This window comes from Trachypithecus francoisi, unplaced genomic scaffold, assembly GCF_009764315.1.
Source record: "Trachypithecus francoisi isolate TF-2019V2 unplaced genomic scaffold, Tfra_2.0 Lachesis_group19, whole genome shotgun sequence".
Classification (NCBI taxonomy): Eukaryota; Metazoa; Chordata; class Mammalia; order Primates; family Cercopithecidae; genus Trachypithecus; species Trachypithecus francoisi.
The window spans coordinates 26,351,625-26,368,455 of NW_022681464.1; positions in this window are offsets into that span (position 1 = coordinate 26,351,625).

A 16,831-nucleotide genomic window follows, 5' to 3' on the forward strand; every position below is an offset into this window, starting at 1 on the left:
TTATTCAATATTTGTGAGATTACTTTGAATGGCCCTCTCTCCACTAAACATTGTTATATAAAATAATCAATAAAAGCATTATTTTCATTTTGGTTCGCAATCATTCATTAACTGTGTTTGGGTATAAAACTGGGCGAGCTGCTTAACTTCTCTGCTTTAGTTATCTCGTCAGTATTAATAAAATTGAAATAATACTAGTTCTTATCACATAAGTTTATCACAAAGGTTGTTGTGTTGTTATCACAAAGGTTGTTGTGAGAACCTTATCACAAAGGTTGTTGTGAGAATCAAATTAGTTAATATAGGTAAAGCTACTAGAACACAATGTACACATGGCACAATGTAAACATATAAAATATTAGTTATTGTTAATATCAGTTATTGTTAATATCAAAATCCCTCTATGTATATTGATAATTTGTTATAAACTATCATATTCTTGGTAATATTTTATGATATATGTAACATATATTTCTTAATTTGAAGTAGATTATTTAATAAAAAGTAGAATCTCTACTAATTAAGAATTACGATTTTCTATAACTTTTGTCAAGACAAATCTCCCAAGTAAAATTTGTCAGTGAAATAATATGAAATATAGACCTATATAAATATAAAATAATATGATATACTAAAACAATATTTATTGTTTCCTCAGAGGCTAGCATCATACCAATCTGGTCTTTCTTGTATGAAGCCGTGAGTCTTTGACTGGTGCCAGTTTCTCTGACTACAAAATGACAATGTATAAAGCCAAAGTGGGACACAAAACGATATTTAAGAGAAACATACAAAGGTACAAACAGTTGTTCAAAATAAGAAAGGCTTGTTTTGGGAATCAGAGCCCAAAAAAGCCTAAGAACTAAGAAACCACCAGGTATATAAGAATGAACAAAAATTCAGAGCAAAATGAGATACAGTGTGACTGCTGGAAACAGCTGCTTCTGTTTTCTGCCAAGGTTTGTTTCCTGCTGTTTACAGGCTGTATTCACAGAGTCATTTAAATTCCAGGTGGAGAGGGAAAGTAGCACCTCCTTTATAAGTAAAAAATTAATAAATATTTAAGGCAAATAGTAATCCATTAATGATGTATTTACATGATTCCAAAATAATTAAATGATGGATATTACAATATAAAATAAAATGTCAATCTATTCTTTCTCACAAATGATGGGTCCATGCAGCTGATATGGCGATCTATGTATATTTATTGAATAACTTACCACAACCAGAGTTCTGTCTGACCTAAACTTTTTAAAATCTTGCTCAGCTGGTTTACTCGCAACAATTTCAGAAATATTGAGGCAAACAGTTTATAATCTCTCTTCCTAATGGTACTTCAAGGAATTATTTCCATATGGCATTTTGTTAGTACAAAAATGTCTAAGCTAAGAAAAATCAAGCACATATTATGAAAATGGTTGTACATATCTTGCTTGCAGATTGTCAAGGCTGCAAACAAGGTCTTTGTAAAATTCAGTATATACCCATACTGGGCAGGTATCGTGTTCACTCTGGAATACAAGACATCAGAGAGAGAAGTGCTAAGAAGAGAAAGGTTAAAATACTAAACATACAATGAAGAACAAGATATAAGACTTTGAAACTAAGGAATGTGGCCGAGAAACTGACAGAAATAAAGTAGATAGTTATATCATTCAAATAATTCAGTGAAATGGCATTTCCCTTATGCAGTCCTGTCTTTAACTGGATTACGTGCATTTGTTCTTGCTTTAAGGACACCTGCACCAGCACTTGATATGGGTTTAATAATTTTTTATAGAATATAAAAATGTAATTACTAAATTATAAATAATACATATATCCACTACATTTAGGCCATAACATAAATCATTTCATTGTATATATATGTGTCTATGAATAACTACTATCCTCTTCTTACTAGAATGTTAGCAAAGATCTTAAGAGTAGAATATTATTTCTCTTTGGCTCCTTGAGGAAGCTCCTTTACTTCTGAGCTATGTTTTTGATTCATTTTATTTCTGCTTATTATCCTAGATTCCTTTCTGAAAGTAATGCTCAAACTCTGTTTGTGGGAGCCTCTCACTCTGGCTATACTGGCTCCAGCTCAGCATTCTGCTTTTAGCAAACGTCAATGATGTAGCTAACTGCTATTATCTAAATCTATGCACTTCAGAGAATTCAGAATGTAGAATGTTTTTGGATGTACTTACTCAGGGTAGATCTCACTCATTTAGATAGGAGAAACAAGAAACGAAAAAAGTGTCTCCAAGACTTCTGTGATTCAGTTCAACAAGTGTTTATGACATGCCTGCAACACATTTCCACCTTTCACCTTGCTACTGAGGTTTCTGAGTTGTATTCTGGTAAAAATGTGTCTTTTAATTTTATTAATTCTCAATGTGTGCACTATAAAGCATAATTTTAGCTTACACATGCGTAAGATGTGTGGATGCCAAGCCAGATCTCTTATCTATATACAATTCATATCAATGATACCCCTGTCTAGAAACTGGTATGAGTCAACTTCAGAACAAATATTGATGGTAAAGTTACAGGGTATTGGGAAATTTTAACAAAATATATTTTTAAGTTGTAGGTGTACCCTTGAAAACACTTTCTATGACATTAGAAGCATCTGAGATTCCTTCAAATTGCTGGAAATATATATGCTTTATGTATGTAAGTAGTCAAGCAAAGAAGGAAGGAAAGGGTATCCATTCTTATTCCAGCAAAATGACACTAAAAACCTCTGTAATGCTGATATTTCAAATAGTAGAGTATTGGAATTTTTCATTACTGAAGAATATGCTAAAAGAAACTTTGTACCCTATGTTCTAACAGATAACTGGTTTATACAGATATTTGTCATTTGAGAATGAAATGGTATTAAATATGTCAGACTACAAAGAAGAAAGTAATTTTAAATTTAAGAACAGAAGGAAAATCCTAACAAATGAGAGTAGATAAAATTTAGACAATTAAAGTATAGTACTGAAATAGATTGATCATCAAACTGAATATACTTTTCCATAAAGAAACACGTGGTCTTAACCTGTCTTAGCTTCAAATTCCTTTCCTTTAAAATGATGATATTGGACCGGATGACCTCTAAAATTCTGATCTAAAATTCTAGAGATTTTATGGTCCTCAGTAAAAGGGACTTTGCAAAGAAGATATTGAACAAAATATTTCAAAAGAAGTAAAGAATCGAATCAAAGATAACACATCAAAAGTTAGATTGCCCAAAATTCAGGTAAAAGGATTTTAACAGAACATTGAATTCCTGATCCTAATTGGTCCTTAGGGGAAAGCCATTGTAAACAATTTAGATTACAGACAAACTTTTTACCTAATCTTGACTCGTTGTGAAAATGCCATTTTCCCATTTACAATTGCATTTATTTGTTTAGTTACTTTCCACTGAACATTACTTGAGGATTTTCTTTCTATTTGTCATTTGAGTAATGTTCATTGGTGTGGCTTCCAAGTGCTATCCAATATAAGCCAGCATATATTAAAATAATACAACTTCTCAATATAGGTTACCTCAGTCATTTCAAGCAGGAGTGAAGAGTTGAAGGGGGCCCATGGTAACAAATCCTGAAAATCTACATTCATTGCGTTTCTGTGATATAGGAACTTATATTCAACTAAACCCTCCTCTAAAACTATATCTTTTTTTATTGTTATACTTTAAGTTTTGGGATACATGTATAGAACGTGCAGGTCTGTTACATCGGTATACACATGTCGTGGTGGTTTGCTTCACCTATCAACCTATCATCTACCGCTAATGCTATGCCTCCCCTAGCCCCCAAGTCCCAACAGGCTCTGGTGTGTGATGTTCCCCTCCCTGTGTTCATGTGTTCTCATTGTTCAACTCCCACTTATGAGAGAGAACACTTGGTGTTTGGTTTTCTGTTCCTGTCTTAGTTTGCTGAGAATGATGGTTTCCAGCTTCATCCATGTCCCTGCAAAGGACATGAACTCATCTGTCTTTATGGCTGCGTGGTATTCTATGGTGTATAAGTGCCACATTTTCTTTATCCAGTCTATCATTGATGGGCATTTGGGTTGGTTCCAAGTCTTTGCTATTGTGAACAGTGCTGCAATAAACATACGTGTGTGCATGTGTCTTTAGAGTAGAATGATTTATAATCCTTTGGGTATATACCCAGCAATGGAATTGTTGGGCCAAATGGTATTTCTGTTTCTAGATCCTTGAGGAATCACCACACTGTCTTCCACAATGGGCAAACTAACTTACACTCCCACCAACAGTATAAGAGGGTTCCTGTTTCTCCACATTCTCTCCAGCATCTGTTGTGTCCTGACTTTTTAATGATCGCCATTCTTACTGGCATGAGATGGTATCTCATTGTGGTTTTGCTTTGCATTTCTCTAATGACCAGTGATAATGAGCTTTTCTTAATAAGTTTGTTGGCTGCATAAATGTCTTCTTTGGAGAAATGTCTGTTCATATCATTTGCCCGCTTTTTGATGGGGTTGTTTGTTTTTTCTCCTTGAAAATTTGTTCAAGTTTCTTGTAGATTCTGGATATTAGCCCTTTGTTAGATGGATAGATTGCAAAAATGTTCTCCTGTTCTGTAGGTTGTCTGCTCACTCTGACGATAGTTTCTTTTGCTATGCAGAAGCTCTTTAGTTTAATTAAATCCCATTTGTCAATTTTGGCTTTTGTTGCCATTGTTTTTGGTGTTTTAGTTATGACGTCCTTGTCCATGCCTATGTCCTGAATGGTATTGCTTAGGTTTTCTTCTAGAGTTTTTATGGTTTTAGGTCTTATGTTTAAGTCTTTAATCCATCTTGAGTTAATAAATCTTATATAGCATTTGTAAAGACAACTGTAAAAGTATCGTTGGTGTGGATACATGTTTCTTATTCATTTAATCTTGAACAAAAATAATAAACCATACGTTAACGAATAGGAGTGTTTGCCTTAATATTAATTGACATGGGTTCTTGTCTTGATGAGGAGCTGCCAGGCTGTTTTCCAAAGTAGCTACAGCACTTTACAATCCCACCAGCAATGTATGATGATTTTGATTCTTCCACATCCTTGCCAAACACTTATTATCATCTATATTTTTTTATTTTAGCCATCCTAGAGGATGTGAAGTGTTACCTTGTATTTTTTAATCAAAATTTTCCTAAGGATTATATTTTCATGTACTTTTTGGTCCTTCATGTAATTTCTTCAGAAAAATGTGTATTAATATTCTTAGGACATATATGAATTTGTTCTTTGTTTTTATTATTGAATTACAAATATTTACATATTCTGCATACAAGGTTTTATGTATTTATATTTTCTGCATAAAATTCCCTCAATAGATATGAGATTTGTGAATATTTTCGTCAGTTTTTGGGGTCAAGTTTTTACTTTCTTGATGGTATCCTCTGCAGCAAATAAAAGGTTATAATTTTGATGAAGTCAAATTTAACATTTTTTTTCCTTCTACTGGGGTTGCTTTAGATGTCATATCTAAGAACCCATTTGTGAAATCCAAAGTCATGAATATTTAACCCCTTGTATTTTTATAAGAATATTATCATTTTAGCTGGGCAATTAGGACAAACATTCATTTTAAGTTAATTTTTGTGTATGCCATCAGGAAGGACTCAAAAGATATTCTTTGGCATCTAGATATCCAGTTGTTTTATCATCAGTTGTTGAAAAGATGATTATTTCTCCATTGAGTTGCCTTGTATCCCCATTGAAAATTATTATAACATAAATGTAAAGGTTTATTTCTGAATTTTCAATTCCACTTTTTGGTCTGTGTTTACTGTTATGCCAATACTACACTGTCTTAATTATTTTTTCTTTGTAATAAGATTTAAGGTCAATAGTGTAAGCTCTCCAAGCTTTTTTTTTTTTTTAATACATTTTGGTTTTTCTGGGTCCATTGCATTTCCATCTGAATTTTATCTTCAGGTTAGCAATTTCCCACAAATAAAGAGCTGGGGTTGTGGCACGGATTGCATTCAATCTATAGATAAATGTGGAAAGCATTGCCAATTTCATAGTGTGTTCTTTTCTGTGAACATGGGATGCTTTTCTTTTTCTTTTTTTTTTTTTTTTTTTTTTTTGTTTGTTTGAGACAGAGTTTCACTCTTGTCACCCAGGCTGGAGTGCAATGATGCAGTCTTGGCTCACTGCAACCTCCACCTCCTGGTTCAAGCAATTCTCCTGCCTCAGCCTCCTGAGTAGCTGGGATTACAGGCACGTGCTACCATGCCCAGATAATTTTTGAATTTTTAGTAGAGACAGGGTTTCGCCATGTTGGCCAGGCTGGTCTCAAACTCCTGACCTGAGGTGATCCACCCACCTCTGCCTCCAAAAATAATTGGATTGCAGGTGTGAGCCACTGTGCCTGGCCGGGATGTCTTTTTATTATTTGGATTTTCCTTATTTGTAAATGATGCTTTTTAGTTATCAGTTTATGTCTTAACATTATTTTGTTAAATTTATTCTTAAATATTTTATTATTTTTATGCTATTACAAATGGAGTTATTTTCCTAAATTCATTTCAGAATATTCATCAATCATATATAAATGAATCTATGTATTGATCTTGTATCTTGCAACCATGCTAACATATTTATTCATTTTAAATTTTGAGAGCTGCAGAGATAGGTTTGCTCTTCATTCTCCAAACGGATGCCTTTTATTTTTTATTGCCTAATTGTTCTATTAAAATCCCCAGTACAACGTTTAATAGAAGAAGTGAGAGCAGACAACCTTGTCTTTTTTTCTGATTTTAACAAGAAAACATTCATTCCTTTATTATTAAATATGAAGTTAGGTGTGGATTTTCACATACGGCCTCTTAAAAGTTGAGGAAGTTAACAGGTACTTGTATTTTGTTGAATGTTTTTATCATGAAAGGTTATTGGCATTTGTCATTTTTTCCTGCACTGTTGAGATAATCTATGGTATTTTATTCTTTATTATATCAGTACAGCATATTTTATTGATTTTTAAAAATTTGTTAACTTTGAATTCTTGTATTAAATCCTAGTAGGTTGTAATAAATAATATTTTCTAGAAGCTAGTTTTTTTTTTTTTTTGCTAATATTATGTTGAAAATTCTTGTATCTGTATTCATAAGGTATATTGATCTGTTCTTATGATGTCTGTTTCGTTACCCAGGTAATAGTGAACTCAGAATGCATTGGGCAATGTTCTTTCTTCTACATTTTAGAAAAGGTTGAATAGGATTGATATTAACTCTTCTTTAAACATTTGGTAGAATTCACAAGTGAAACCATCGGTGCCTGAACTTTTCTTCGTGGAATTTTTTTTTTTTTTTTTTTTTTTTTTTTTGAGACGGAGTCTGGCTCTCTCGCCCAGCTGGAGTACAGTGGCCGGATCTCAGCTCACTGCAAGCTCCGCCTCCCGGGTTCACGCCATTCTCCTGCCTCCGCCTCCCAAGTAGCTGGGACTACAGGCACCCGCCTCGTCGCCCGGCTAATTTTTTGTATTCTTTAGTAGAGACGGGGTTTCACCGTATTAGCCAGGATGGTCTCGATCTCCTGACCTTGTGATCCACCCGTCTCGGCCTCCCAAAGTGCTGGGATTACAGGCTTGAGCCACCGTTTTTTTTTTTTTTACTCATTCAATCAATTTGCTTATTGCAGGTCTATTCAGATTTTGTAGTTCTTGAAAATCTTTTGATAGTGTGTATCTATTTTTTCAAAATTGGTCTATTTCTTCTAAGTTAACTATTTTGTTGGCATACAGGTGTTCACAGTACTACGTTGCAAACCTTTTTTATTTCTGTAAAGTCACTAATTATGTCTCCTCTTTTATTTCTGATTTTAGTAATTTCAATCTTCTCTCTCCTTTTGTTGGTCAGTGTTGCTTGCATAATCTTTGGGCTTCCTAATTTTATTAATATTTTTTTCGATGAACTTTTCTCCATTGTTTCACTATTCTCTATTTATTTCCATTCTGATCTTTAATGTATTTTTCCTTTGGCTTTCTGGAAAACACCGTTTTCCAGTGTTTTAAGGTAAAATATTAGATTATTGATCAGAAATTTTCTTTTTATTTTGCAATATAACTGTTTTATACCTATAAATTTCACTCTAAGTTCTAGTTCCACCATATACCATGATTTTTGGCATGTTATGTTTTCATTTTCATTCATATAAAAGGTATTTTTAATGCACTTTTAATTTTTTGGACCCATTTAGTGTTGAGGAATATTAATTTCCACCTATTTTCATATATTCCCTAAGTGTTTATTAATTTCTAATTTAATTTCATTGTGACTAGAGAACATACTTTGCATGACTTCAATATTTTTTAATCTTTATTGAGGGTTTTTTTGTGTCATAGTGTATAGTCTATCACAGAGAATATTTACGTATTATTGGGAAGTGTATGTGCATTTTTATTAGAGGTTTATTCAGTAGATTTCTGTTGGGTCTAGTTTTGTCGTAGTGTTGTTGCTTCATAGTGGTGCTCAAATTTTATATTTTCTTGTTGAGCTTATGCTTAGTTGTTCTATACGTTATTAAAAGTAGGGAATTGAAATTTCAATGATTATTATTGAATTATATATTTGTTCTTTTAATTCTGGTAGGTTTGCTTCAATTTCCGATTCCTGTCTTTGCCTAAGTCAAATATTCTCCTTTTTTTGTGCCTTTGATATTCTTTTACTATATTTAAAAAACATATATTTTCTTAGTAATTTCTTTGGGCTCTAAAAATTAACATTTTCTTTTTTGTTTCTTCTGTGACTTCAACTGTGATATTAAAGTATTCTAGTAATTTTTCATTTCAGTAATTGTACTTTAAACTCCATAATTTCTGTTTGTTTATTTTAAAGATAATTTCGATCTATTTATTCTCTACATGACAAGATATCTTACTCATTTTTCTTTAATCCGTAGACGTAGTTTCCCTTAGTCCTTTGAACACACTTACAATTGCTGATTTTCCTTTTGTCAAATAAATTAAATGTCTGGGCTTCATCAAAGATAATTTCTATTCTATTTTTGTTTGCAATATACAGTGTGAATCACACTTTCCTGTTTCTTTGCACTTTAATATTTCTTTGTTGAAAACTGGACTTTTTAAATAATGTAATGTGGTTACATTGGAAATCAGGTTTTCTTTTTTACCAGAGTATTTTGTTTTTGCTGCTTGTTGTAAATGTTGTTTGTTTGTTTAGTGACTTTCCTGATCTAATTTTCTAAGGTTTGCATACTTTATCATGTGTGGCCATTGAAATTTGTCTTAATTAGCATAGGAGTCAACTAATCATTGGACAGAGATTATGCTAATTCTCCTGAATTGATAAGTTTCCCAGCTTTTGCTGAAGAGTTCTCTGTGTGTATGGGAGTAGATCCGTGCTCTAGCAGGCAGTTACATCCCTGCTTTCAACTTTACAATAGCTCTGTCATATATATATAAAATATGTCACATATATATTCACAATTTCTTTGGTCGCTGTTTGTGTGTGTGTGTGTCTGTGTGTGTGTGTCGTGAAATGCTACTCAGCCATTAAAAAAGGGAATTAAATAATGGCATTCAGAGCAACCTGGATGGACCTAGAGATCATTATTCTAAGTGAAATAACTCAGGAATGGAATCCAAACATCGCATGTTTTCACTCATAAGTGGCATCTGAGCTATGAGGATGCAAGGGCATAAGAATGATTCAATGGACTTTGGGGACTTGAAGAAAAGGGGGGAAGGGTGGTGAGGGATAAAAGACTACCCATTGAGTACAGTACACACTACTCTGGTTATGAGTGCACCAAAATATCAGAAATCATCCCTAAATAACTTATTCATGTAACCAAAACTACAAAAAGTGACAACATTTATACACACACAAAAAAATTAATGTAAATGTGGTCTTTCTCTCTCAAAAAAATATTTAAATTTTAAAAGATGAAGAACTTACTTCCAGGTTGGGCACGGTGGGTCATGTCTATAATCCTAGCACCTTGGGAGGCTGAGTCAAGCAGATCACTTGAGTTCAGGAGTTCAAGACCAGCCTGGGCAACATGGCAAAACCCCATTTCTAAAAAAAAAAAAAAAAAAAAAAAAATGTATATGTATATATTAGCCAGTTGTAGTAGCACACCTGTAGTCCCAGCTGCTCAGGAAGCTGTAGTGGGAAGCTAACTTGACTGCAGGAAGCGAAGGTTGCAGTGAACTAAGTTCTTACCACCACACTCCAGCCTGAGTGACAGAGCCAGACCTGTCTCAATCAGTCAGTCCAAAACCTTTACTTCCAGCTTATAAACAATCTCAAGGTCAGCCAGAGGGGAGAGTAAAACTTTCTCAGATCTTTCCTAGAAAAGCCTGTGGCCTTCTAGATTCCCACAAATATTTTAGAGGTTTTAGAAGACACCTATGGACGTTTCATTGGCATCAACTGTTATTACCCTCTCAGTCAGCTAATGCTGAATGATTGCTGTTGATAATTTTCAACACATACCATAGAGATAAGGCTGTTTACATAGAAAGAACTGAGTTAGGTCAGTTCCAAGGCCTGGAATGGAGTTCTTAGGCTGTTACCACATGAGTCCAGGAGAATCAAATAGTGATGGTAATTCTCAGGGGATAGAACTCTTGGGAGACTCCTAACCCATTCTCATTTTTTCAGTGGCTGCAAGGGTGCAGAGTTTCATAGCTACCATAATTGGTTTCAAGGCTACCATGGAGCTGTGGAGAGGAGGATGGGATAAGGACATGTCAAAACAACCTAAAACTTATTGTTCTTACTGAGATTCAGCCATTTTATTGAATAAATGCTGCTTCAATTTTTGTAAATCTCTAGTTAATTTTCAGAGTTCTGAAAACATTGATTTTAACAAATTTTGTCAGTGTTCTCATCATAGCTTTTATGGAAAGACAGTTTTTGTAGTTCTTAATCTGCCATTTCAGAAGTGCTTCTCCACTATTTCAACTTTAAAAACACTTTTCTATGTCATTACCAAAAAAAAAAAAAAACCATGCAAAAGCAATATAGGCTTAATCTCACCATTTAACCAATAAAGAATCAGAGGATGAAATAACCTATTTGACAAATGTTTCCAGTCAATGCCAATGACAGGATTACAACTGACATACCTTGATTCTCTTCAGTTTCATCCAGAATTGCATAAAATTATAATATATAGTTTTCATTATTTAATATTTAAACTCATAATACTTTTACTGATTTCCTTGAATATGCTACTTTATGAATAGGTGATCAAATATATATATACTATTCAGATAAGAAACATTAGAATCATTGTTCTTGTGATTGGACATTATTTTACACTCATGTACCTCATCACAGTCTCCTGAGGGTGTAGAGTTATGTTACACTTTACTGATGTATAAATTATGTTATTTAACATATGTTTATATTGGATTTTGGACTTGACTTAAACTAAGATAAATGTAGGCTCTGTTAGTTATTGCAAGATACTAAATTGTAAGCATTCATTCTTCCAAGAGACTACCCAAGAACAATTAAACTGCCACTTATGTGTGTAAATAATTCAGGCATTTTTCTGTTTTCTCATTGACACTCCCATGTAAAGAGTAAATGAGAAACTACCATTTAAAGTCACTGGATAATTCAAAGACAAAGATAATTCAGGCAGACACTTACTGCACATAATTTGACTAAACTTGATGAAGTGCAAAATGTTATAATTACAGAAAGGCAGATATTACATATTTATCAGTATAAGTTTAAATGTTTCTTTTTCTTATTGAATTGTACTGGGGAGAAAAGCATAGAAATGACATAAACTATACAGAATACATTTAAATTAGTTTATTAAAGTACTTTTTGAAAAAAAGCCAAAGAAACCAACTCTGCGAAACTTCAATAAAAGGAATTCATTAGCTCATGTAAGCAAATGAAAAACAGAATTGCCAAGCTTAGGAAAGAATAAGAACCTATTAAATCTTGGTATTTTTTCCTGGTAAGCTATCTCATAGTGTTTTGTGGGACAACATCATCCAATTCCTCAGTTCCAGACTCTATTCCTAGAGTCTCAACTCAATATTCAAATTTTCAGTTCAGAGAGTTCTGTTGACCTAGTTTGATATCTATTATTACCCCGGTAGTCAGAGGAGCAGGGCCCTATGAACCTGTTCATGCTGTTTCTTTCACTGTCAATGAAATCAGGAAGTGAAACTTTGTCTTCAGTGTTTCTGGTCTGAAGAAAACAGTTATTCTTTGCCCAGGATCATAAGAATTTTTTATCCTTGTAAGGAACATAGGGAGCAATTAGATGTGCTATAAGCAAGTCTTTCTTCAATGTTTCAGTTTAGACTCATCTAATTCTTCCCATTTAAAATCTATATTATGCCAAGAAACATCACCCTTTTATGTGTCATATAATGTAAGCTAATATTAAATTAGTTAATGAAATGAAGTGTGAGAATGGCCAACTTCTTCAATGAGAAACTTGAATACTTGTTCTGTGGATACATCATTCTTGATTAATTCAGCTTGAACCAATGTATATTTCAAATTTATTCTCCCAGTTGCATTCTTCTGATTTTACTTCCCCTCCATACCCTGCCTCTGTCTGCACTCCTGACAAGGTTGAGTTTGAATAATGGCTACCACAGAGTCACAGCTTCTCCAGGCTAGAAAGATGCAATAGGCATTATAATGAGTGTTTGTTGCCTTATGTCCTTAGGGTCTCCAAGTCTCAGAGATTAAGTTTTTTGGTTTCTTTTAAAATTATTATCATTTTCTGGTACTTTTCTTATAAGTACATTATATTTACTAATGTTAAAAACTCACCAATACATCATTATAATTACTACTTTTTCATCTGTAATCATTTCCTTAGCCCATTACAGCTTAGCTCCCAGCCACTGCTTTGGCTGCACTGGCACATATTTATTACATGTATATTAGGTTTCTACATGTTACAGGCCCTGAAGTACCATATACAGTAGGATTTTATACAATTGCTTTTCAAATAAGACAAAAAAGGGAAAAAAAGTAGTAATAATGGCTGTTATAATCACCTGATAACTTATATGTGGCTTATTATTCTCTTGATTAATTAATATTTTATTATTATCAAGAAAACTTTCCCATAATCTCCTCATTATTTATCTGTTATTAAAGAAAGACATAGCAAAATGTCCCCAACAGCCTGAGTTGCACCATCTGTGGGCACATTGCCAGGTGATGTGGGATCTTGATGAGTTTCTCCCTAACGGCCCATGGCTTCTATTTTATCAATTGGAATGTAAATCACACTGCCTTTCACCAAATCTTAGTCTAATAACCCTTTTCTTATCCCAATTTCTCTGAGAGAGCATATTCTCAGCAAAATAATTTCTAGAACTGGTGTCTTAATGATTTAGACTTCTTCAAAATTGGAAGCAACTAAAAAATGAGTATCAGACTTAACGGGGATCTCCATAGGAGGAGCTCAGGGAAATCTCGTAGCCTGCTGCTGTTAGTTGTTTGTATTGTCTGCACATAAGTCTCAAGAAAGCCTGATTGGCCTACTTGAGAACACATGACAACTTTCTTAGTCAACACAGCTGCTAAAACAAAATATTATAGACCGGGTGGCTTAAAAACAAAGATGTATTTCTCACAGTTCTTAAGGCTGGGAAGTCCAAAGTCAGAGTGCCAGTATAGTAGGGTTCTGGTGAATCCCTGCTTCCTGGTTTGCAGAAGGCCATCTTCTTGATAAGTCCTCTGGTGGGATAGAGGGTGACGGGGAGAGGGAGGGAGAGAGAGAAGGGGTATGGGAAGGGGAGAGGCTCCTTTCTTTATAAGTAAAGAAAAGAGCACCCTTCCTTTACTTGTAAGGGCACTAATGCTACCATGAGGTCTCCACTCTCATGACCTAATTAGACCCCATCTCTAAACATTGTCACATTGTGAATTAGAATTTTAACACATGAAATATAGAACACATTTCATTCATAGAACCACCAAATCAAGTGAATTCAGCAATTCAAAACCTAACTCCAAAATTATATTAATTATGTGAAGATGGAATGAGAGGGTAGGAGTCTCTAAAAGAAGAGTAACTCTAGGAAGAGAAAATATGACACCTCTATTTCCTTCCCTTAATGACAGATTGAACAACTTCGGTAGATTTTAAGTCACTTTTGATCATCAGAGAAGTACAAAATCAACTCTAAACCCATCTATCTCTTCCCTAACCTTGCTTCAGAATTAGCCTTTGACTGGAGATCTGTACTAGGGGAGAAGCTATGGTCTGAATACTGCTCCTTCTTTTCTTAATCTCCTCTTTCATCTGTTTCTAACATTGCCAAAACTAGGGAAAGTGATGCATATGCTTTATTCTTGACTGGGAAGCAATTGCAATTCTCTTTCAGTTGCTGCTACCTTCTGGCTAACACTGACACTTCTATGTGGCAGGCATCTTGGGCACAGGGTAAGGGTTGTTTTTTTTGTTTTCAGCTTTGGCGATGGGGGTGGGCAGGTGCTGTGGGCTATTCCTACTGCCTAGTTCACTGATGCATATTTTATGTGTTATCAAGGATCAGCTTGACTTCTTTCATCTCTTACCAACTTAGGTGCATTTTTGAAACTGTTCCTACCAAAATACACTTAATTGGCAGGGAACCATTTTTCTTGAAATACTGGCAAATACTGTACTGCAAGCCTAGTCATATTCTGTAGTGTCCAGTTGATCCGCACAGATACACGTAGAGCATTAATGTCATGCCAAAGAGTGGGAAAGAGGGTACTTCCTGTTGCTGCCTTTCTCTCCTGCCATTTCTCTCCAAGCCACTACTCATCTGCTGAGCTTGTCGCAGTGGCAGTTCAACAGAACTGCCCCCTAAGCAGTGACTGAGAACGAACAACTTCCTACATGTTTCTTTGACACTTAATTCTTCACTCAGCACCGTAAGACAGGTCAAAAAAAATTAATTCTTCACAAAACTGACTTCAGTATCATTTGCTCACTTTCTGTTTACATCGTGTCAAAATAAATCTATGTACAGTATATAGGAAAATCAGTCCTTTAAGGTCCTATGTGTGGCAAATATTTCCCTGTTCTATAAATTAATCCCTTGAAATGTTTTACTATATTTTGCTAAAAATAAAGTTGCAATTTTTATGTAGTAAAGTGTATCTTTTTTATAATTTGGAATTGTGTTTTATGCCTCAAAATCTTTTTCTCTATAAGACTATAATGTCATTCACTTTTGGCAATCATAAAAATGCACCTGTGCAAATAGATATTTGATTCATTTGAAATTTATTTTATTGTGGCCGGGCGCGGTGGCTCAAGCCTGTAATCCCAGCACTTTGGGAGGCCGAGACGGGCGGATCACGAGGTCAGGAGATCAAGACCATCCTGGCTAATATGGTGAAACCCCGTCTCTACTAAAAAATACAAAATAGCCGGGCGAAGCGGCGGGCGCCTGTAGTCCCAGCTACTCGGGAGGCTGAGGCAGGAGAATGGCATAAACCCGGGAGGCGGAGCTTGCAGTGAGCTGAGATCCGGCCACTGCACTCCAGCCTGGGCGACAGAGCGAGACTCTGTCTCAAAAAAAAAAAAAAAAAAAAAAAAGAAATTTATTTTATTGTAAGGAGAATGGTGAAGGTACTATTTTATTTTAGTAGATACCCAGTTTTCCTAGTATAATTTACTTAATAATTTGCATTTTCCTCACTGATTATAATGATCACTAGTGTATATTAAGTATCATGCTGTTTTCTTGGAAATCTACTTTTAAGCATTAATGAACTGCTCATTTTCTAGATTCTGTATTTTTTGGTTAGTTTTGTAATTGTTTAGAATGATATATTTAAAACTGTAACATGTCCAGTAAAATGGCATATCTTTCTAATTGCTTAAATCTTCTTACATGTTCCTTGGTAGAATTTTGATATTTTCATAATGTAAGTACAATACATTTATAAAGTTTATTTTCAAGTGTTTGTGACACAATAAGAAATATATATATTTGTTCTCTACACCCCCGTTTCTGAAACAGAGTTACTAAAACATTTGTAGTTTTCTGAGTGTCAGGGATGTTAGGAACATCATTTGTTCTAATATTTGATCTTTGACCCTGGTTTGTGACACAGAGATCCTAAATCTCTTGGAATTTCCTGGGTGATGAGAGCCTCTTTTGTTTAATAAGTGACTTATAATGATCTCCCGGGTAGCTTCAGGATGGGGACTGGTCACCAGAAAGATCAAGCCATGATTAGAAGTTTAGAACTTGCAGTTCCCCCTACCCACTTCCTCTAGGAAATGGACAGGGCCTGATGATCAAGTTAATAATCATTTCTATGTGATAATGTCTCCATTAAAAAATTTCCTAAAAGACAGTGTTCAGACAGCTTCTAGGTAGGTGATCACATCCACCTACTGGGAGGGTGGTACATCTCAGCTCCCTGCAAACACAGCTCCTATGCTTCCGGATCTCAGCTTTGTACCTTTTTATCTGGCTGGTCATCTACACCTTTGACCATCCCCTTTATGATAAACCAGTAAAGGTAAGTAAGCACAGTTTCCTGAGTTCTGTGAACTGTCATTGCAAATTTGAACCTGAGGTGGGGGTTGTGAGAACCCCTGATTTATAACCACATTAGCAGTGTACATAGTTAAGTAGGGACTCACTACTTGCAATCCACATTGCCTTAGGGTGTTGAGTTGTGGGACTGAACCCTTAACCTGTGAGGACTGCACTAACTTCAGGCTAGTGTCATAATTGAATTGTAGCACACCCAGCTGGTATCAGAGAATTGTTTGGTGTGAGAAAAACAACAACAACAATCTCCTATCAGAAGTATGGAGTCAGTACAGAGAAATAAGGAATGGCGTTTCTGTGCT